Source organism: Macrobrachium rosenbergii, chromosome 4 (assembly GCF_040412425.1).
Source record: "Macrobrachium rosenbergii isolate ZJJX-2024 chromosome 4, ASM4041242v1, whole genome shotgun sequence".
NCBI lineage: Eukaryota > Metazoa > Arthropoda > Malacostraca > Decapoda > Palaemonidae > Macrobrachium > Macrobrachium rosenbergii.
The window spans coordinates 22,557,501-22,565,000 of record NC_089744.1 but is presented as its reverse complement, the minus strand read 5'-3'; the positions used below and the strand labels follow the sequence as shown (position 1 = coordinate 22,565,000).

The window sequence follows — 7,500 nt, the reverse complement described above, 5'->3', positions numbered from 1 at the left end:
GAATCTCCATCGAGTGATAAAGCAGGGAGGCCAACAACATAAGCCTTAAAAACCAGCTAACGGTAAAAGGGTCCAAGTCACCACGAAAATGAAGTTACTATTTTTGAAATTTTCGCAAAGCCGCAAAAGAGGAAGCCATTTCTGAATTCTGTTAGGAGTCCACACAAAATGGTAAGAGGAGGAGGAGGAGGAGGAGAAGGCAGCGGCGGAAATTGGCACGTAATCTCACACACGTGAGTGAATATCACAGTTTCCCCACAGAAAATGTAGACGGAGTTCCCTAAAGGAATTGGGGAAGGGGCGATATTATGATGTTGGTCTAGCGTAGGCAGAACGGCTTTTGACCGAACTCCCTCGCATAATGCGAGCAGGAGACTACTTCAAAGGAGAGAGAGAGAGAGAGAGAGAGAGAGAGAGAGAGAGAGAGAGAGAGAGAGAGAGAGAGAGAGAGAGAGAGACTTCAACCAAATCTCACAACAAATATATTTTTCTCTTAGACACCCCATATTAAGTCTTCAGGGTTAGATCTCAGTCGGCACGAAGTTCATATATCGTTCTTCGAGGCTATCTTCAAACGGACAGTAACATTCGGCATCGGTTTGATAGAACGAACAACAAACAAAGTGGCGAGGTTGTTAAATTACCATACTGAAGCTGTCAAGGAGAACGTCAGCCAGGAGAGGAAGTGGAGATTGAAAAATAAGTTTGGGGGATATGATACCCACCAACGAGCGAACCTTGTCATGAAGGCTGAGGGAGGGAGCGGGTAAGAAAAAAAATGACATTTCTGAGGAAAAAATAAGAAGTAAAAAAATACGAACATAGAACAGGGGAGAAAAATAAACAGGTGGATGAGACAAAATATAGCATAATGAAAAGGCGAGGGGGTGATGCAGAAAAAAATATTCAAAGGCGTTGCTTAAGAGTAAAGTGATTTCCGTAAGATGTGAATTTCAGGTATCGCCATACAGATTGGGAGATCAGATTAGAAAGAGTTTGAAGAAATCTAAATTGACAATCATCAAGAAACTTGTACACCTCACCTTGCACGCTTCAGTTATTCAAAAACATACGAATGTGTATTATAACAATAGGAACAGCCAGAATTTTATTAATAAGCCACCAAAGACGAAAAATAAGGCCTACAACATCTGTACATTACTGACGACAACAATTACATTGCCTACTTTCCCGTCCCTTGGAAAAGAGGAATGCCGTCAGCCAACAAACATTTCAATTAAGTACATTTCAACTTGACCAACAAGTTAAATGGAATTTACAAACAAGCAACAAGTTGAACAACGCTCTCACGCATTTCGGAATTCGTTTTGTTTTTTTGCTTTTTTTGTTTTTTGTTTTGTTTTGAAGAATTAGAAGAATTTATTTCTGGGGATAGAAATTCATTTCTCGTCATAATGTGGTTCGGATTCCACAATAAGCTGTAGGTCCCGTTGCTAGGTAACCAGTTGGTTCTTAGCCGCGTAAAATAAATTTAATCCTTCGGGCCAGCCCTAGGAGAACTGTTAACCAGCTCAGTGATCTGGTTAAACTAAGATATATATATATATATATATATATATATATATATATATATATATATATATATATATATATATATATATATATATATATATATATATATATATATATATATATATATATCGTCGTTCTGCAAACGAATATTTTCAACTCGAGGAACTTTCACGAGAGGCTAATTCGTGACAAAGAAAACCAGAGTAGTATACAGCAATCCTAAATCCTGTCAGGAAAATTGACAGGATTTTCTTGATGCATGTGTAAGCACTAGATATTTTGATCAAAACAAAGGAGAATTTAATAAAGCAACATATACTGATCATAGAAGAAAACGCGTGAAATTAAAGTATACAACTTCCATGCTCCTATCTGCTAGTCATTTTTTAAAGGGGAGGCATCTCTTGCAGGGGACTGAGAAGAGAGAGAGAGAGAGAGAGAGAGAGAGAGAGAGAGAGAGAGAGAGAGAGAGAGAAGACGGTAGTGATGAGAAGGGCGTGAGTGATGAATGGGAGACAGTGATGTGGGGAGGTTATTTATAATTAGACAGTTCAAAGGGGTCGGTTCCGAGGGAGAGCAAAGTGGCAGGAGGCAGGAAGAAACATCTCTACCTTCCCCTCTCAAGATGATCACGACCTCTCCTCACCGTTCGACACCTTTTTCTGTTCATTTTTTTTTTTTATTTTTAAATCCGACTCTCCACGTTTCTATACATCACAGCATTTTCCTGTGTGTGTGTGTGTGTGTGTGTTTGTTTTGACCTTACTCTCCCCATTTCTATGACAACATGGTCGAGTGTGTGTGTGTGTGTGTTTTTCTTTTTAGTTTTAATCTTACTCTCCCCATACCTACCCGACGCAACATTTTCTCGTGTGTATGTGTGGTTTTCAAGTCTTCCAAAAACCTACCTACCCGTCGCAACATTTTCCCGTGTGCATGTGTGTGTGTTTCAAGTCTTCCAAAAACCTATTTCCCTTCTCGCTACTTCCATTTCTCTGCACAAAACCTGTACTAGCGTCCTCTCCCTAACAAATTACCCTTCCATTCAATTTCTCCCTCCTTCTAATTATATGTGAACACGCCTTTCAAAACTATTACAAAGGACTTTTTCGCCCTGGCAGTTCTTGAGGAGCGAGCTAGAGGGCTGACTCTATTCTTCGTCTCCTCCTCTAATTTTTTCCGAAGTGTACTCCGCAAACAAAGGCCTCCCGAGAAAAATATATCTTCTGTTTTCATTTCAGCAATGATAATGGCATCTGTGAGCATTAAAGTGCATGCGCATTATTATCGTGGGTAATGGTACAATACAACGTACTGGAATGAGGGGAATTGTGAACAATGTAAAATCAACTTCCGTATTTTTTCCCCTTGACAGTAACATTCGGAATTATGAGGGGAGAGGGAAAGTCTTCTGAAAGGCTTCTAGACGTCTTTTCAGTTCTAAAGCTTAAACCTATAGCACCCTCCTCGTGCTGTTTACACAATTCATTGAGAGAGAGAGAGAGAGAGAGAGAGAGAGAGAGAGAGAGAGAGAGAGAGAGAGAGAGAGAGAAAGAGAGAGAGAGAGAGAGACCGCGCAGGGGGTCATGCTATATTATGCCAACAGTGAAAGACACAACCTCATGCCTAAATAACTGTGCCGTTTTATGCAACATGAACTCAAGCACCACAGAGAGAGAGAGAGAGAGAGAGAGAGAGAGAGAGAGAGAGAGAGAGAGAGAGAGAGAGAGAGAGAGAGAGAGAGAGAGGTCTTGCTTTATTATGCAAAAATTAAAAGACATAACCTTACGTTGTGTCGCTTTATGCAACATGAACCCAAGCGAGCGAGAGAGAGAGAGAGAGAGAGAGAGAGAGAGAGAGAGAGAGAGAGAGAGAGAGAGAGAGAGAGAGAGGTCTTGCTTTATTATATCAAGAACGAAAGATATAACCTCATGTTTACTATGCAACATGGAACAAATATTTTCATACGCAGGAAGTACACGATCTCTTCTGAGCTTATCAGCGAGGATAAATATGAAGCGAGTGCAAGCTTCGTCTTTAAGCGGAGCAGTTCTCCTTCGCCCGGTATTTGCCATGGGCGGGAATCGTACACCCAAGAACCCTCAGGATGCATAAACAGAACCGCTTGCCCCATGGGCAGCTCCGTGAGAGAGAGAGAGAGAGAGAGAGAGAGAGAGAGAGAGAGAGAGAGAGATCTTCACATTATTTCATATCCATAGTTAACTAGACAATCTAAAAAGTTTAATTATGCAACCTGAAATGTCCTTTTGCTGGGTACTACCGAGCCTACTACTCGACAGTACCTAGGTACTGACGTTTCATAACAAAAACACTAAAATGACATAATAATATTTATAAGTACACGACCCATACTGCGAACTTTTACAGTAATGCACGTTAGGTTGAACTATACAAGTGAAGGTCGGCGGACTTTTGTGTCTGACTGTACAGCGCTGTGCGCTACGTATGTGTGTGTGTGTGCATGTGCATCCTATGGCTCACTGGTTACCAATCTCATATGTAAGAGTCCAATATCGATTCAACTGTTCTTCCGTTAACCTCAACGAGGAATCAAGCACCTGGTGGTTAGTATATAGTATTGAGTCGTAGCCTAAATATGGAAGCATACTTTTACTTTAAAAAAAAGCAAGCAAGCAAGCAAGCAGGCAAACCAAACCAATTTGAGAAAAATTCAACAGTTCATCATTTACTAATATACAGTTTCATTATGGCTAATGTAAACGATGACAATTTCACTGCGATTATTAAAATCGTATAAAAAAACTGATGGCCTATGGTGCAGATTGAAGAGTTCTTTACATGCTACTGATATGACGAATTACTGAAACGTAAAGGTATTACGTCAAACGCGTTGATCATATAGGACCACATATACACTGGAAAATCATTAAAAAACAGGCACTTATTTATATATATATATATATATATATATATATGTGTGTGTGTGTGTGTGTGTGTGTGTGTGTGTGTGTGTGTGTGTTTGTGTGTGTGAAACCTTCGATCCGTTTATCTAATAACCGTAAAATATAGAGTCGTGTTCAACACTCGAGAGAAATTACGAATCCTAAAGTTTTCGACGATAATTACGATTGACATTAGTCTTCTTCATCGTATATCTTTGAAAGTGCCCCGTTTTCAGAAAGGATTTTAACATATATTTTTTTTCACGGATTTCTTCCAGTTGATATATTACTCCGTAAATGGGTTCTGTTTCACTCTATTCTAGGTGATTAGATCCAAGTATCCACGTATACTAAAAGGCTTATATTTGTATTGGAATAAATCACATGTTCGGTCTACAAAGAAATTCAGAAAACTATCGTGAGAGAGAGAGAGAGAGAGAGAGAGAGAGAGAGAGAGAGAGAGAGAGAGAGAGAGAGAGAGAGAGAGAGAGAGAGTCTCTTATGTTTGTATTTGAATAAATCAAGTGTTCTGTCTACAAAGAAATTTTTAAAAACTAGAGAGAGAGAGAGAGAGAGAGAGAGAGAGAGAGAGAGAGAGAGAGAGAGAGAGGGGGGGGGGCAATCTCCGAAATGGCTCCTAACGCTACAGCCTTTCATTTCCCATCTAATTTCCATTTCCATACAACTCCCGAACATATATGGTTCCCCTGGTGACTCCTCCTCCACCACCACAACACAACACAGAAGGTCATCCGTCAAAGTTCACCCAAGAATTGCCTTTGTAATGTACTGGGCGTCTTCATATCCTTTGACCCTGATACAGACTTTAACAGATCGTACTGGGGATAGCGAAAGCAAACGGGAGAGGAACGCAATGGGAATCCAAATACAAGCATAAGCTGTTTGGTGTGCGTGGATACCTGGAGGTAGTTTGGATACCTGGAGTTAATTACCCGGAATAATGTGCGTGAAAAAGTACCCTTTTACAGTGATATTTCAACTTAAGGATATCCGTGGAAAAATATATGTATATAATCTCTCCCGAGAAACGGTGCGCTTTCAAAGATATATTATAAAGTTACTGTTAATAAGCAAGCATCACTTAAGAGAACAATATCATTTAACAATGTATCTGAGTTCCGTACGGCCTTTGAAAAACCAAAATTCACCCACCTATCTACAGATAAGAGAACACTATCAATCGACAATGTTCAACATATTCTTTGTATTTCGAAGTATCTAAGTTCCGTATGGCCTTTGAAAAACCAAATTCACCCACCACCCCAATCTAGAGTTTCCTTCCGTTTGTAGAGAAGACGAGTCAAAAGGGGCATCAGTTTAATGTCTCCCTCCTCGTACAACATTGTCTAATTTTTCCTACGTCCTTGCGATAAATTCTGTTAAGAAGCATTCGCATCAATAATTACCAAATACTTCTGGTTCCACACATAATACGATTTCCACAGACTTTTCTACAGATGGGACATGATGGAAATACGACCTTTCGTAACAATACCTAAACCTCTTCTTTTCCCTCTAATTAAAAGCTATCTGAGCATCTGAGAAAGTCCACGCTCTACATCTAAGTCCCAAAGCAAGTTGTTAACGCACGCGGATGTGAGAACCAATTATTCGCGACTTATCACACGATCCAGCGTTGTCTTTCCGATACGTCTGTCAATCAGCAGGCTCATTAGAGCCATCAAAGGCGACGTCCGCCCCTCTTCGTGAACTTTGGTAACGGGTCTGCTGCTTAACTACACCGCTACGTCACCACGCTTGTATGCTAATGAGACAGAGCTGTGTATATATAACCAGAGGACGGTGCACGGTACACAATACACAAGGGAAGGTCGAGAACACACATGAAACAAGCCATTCTTACTTAAGTCTCCCTCAGCAGATATCAATTTTTAAACGATAATGACATTCTTGTTACAAACTAGACCACCTAATGCCTCTCCTCTTTTGCACCAACTTCAAGCTGTTAATGGATACATGACTCAATTACATCTTTGAAAACGAGTCTCGTCTCTTGCCAACTCTTTGACCTCTCGGGCTAAAGCTAAAGCTGCCCTAGGAACTTCGTGACGCGCCTCTGTTACATTCCATGCCCTGGTTCCTCTTGTTCGTCGGTAGTCCTCCGAAAATGTCTCCCTTCCTCAAAACCCGCCCACGCGTCTTTTATCAGATACTGATTCCATGATAATTAACTCAATTTGCATACAGTTATAACATCGTATAATCCTGTTCCTGAGATACTATTCGCTGTAACGAAGGGTCGAGGTAAGTACGACCGAATACCCATTAACAGCAAATCTGTGGCAAAGATATCCAGATAGATTATGCCCTGAAAACCACGATACACATTCCCTGTTGTTTACAATTCCTCTAAACTTATTAATGATGATTCGCCTTATTGTGTGTGTGTGTGTGTGTGTGTGTGTGTGTGTGTGTGTGTGTGTGGAGGGTACAAGAGAGAGAGAGAGAGAGAGAGAGAGAGAGAGAGAGAGAGAGAGAGAGAGAGAGAGAGAGAGAGAGAGAGGAGAATAATGCCTTTGAAAGATAGCCCTCAGGAAACCCAAATGTCAGTTAAAAGGCAAAAAAAAAAAAAAAAAAAAAAAAAAACTCAGTAAAAAAAAAAACATTACATACAGTATATCCTTTTACACCCACCTACATTCCTCCCTCTCGAGATATGCAAACGAAGGGAACCCAAAACTCCACGGGAAGTCCTGCCCGAAGAATCTCGCGTCCTGTCCCTTCCTCCCCTCTCAGCTATAACCCTATACACTTTCCTTGGCCGATCCAATCGCATCTGACAGTGCCAGGGGGGTGCCGATCCTAAAGTGTCAATCCCATAAATCGAGGTATAAAAGCTGAGCCGAAGGACATTCGGCTCGTGGGGAAAGTGTCCTGTTGTTAAATGAGTTCGGCAGTTTAAAATTCCTGTGCATCGTTTTACCATAAGGAAATTCGGGGGGATTGTTTGGTCTGTTTTCCGTCACCTGAATTATTTGGTCTATATTTTCCGTTACCAGAA

The 7,500-nt window shown here is 40.7% G+C and overlaps 1 protein-coding gene across 1 annotated transcript in view; it reads right to left on the bottom strand.

The window, feature by feature from the left end:
- Positions 1-7,500, bottom strand: part of LOC136831259 (serine/threonine-protein kinase PLK1-like) — a 457,722-nt gene that overhangs the window by 26,998 nt on the left and 423,224 nt on the right. The gene's annotated exons all lie outside the window — the stretch shown is intronic.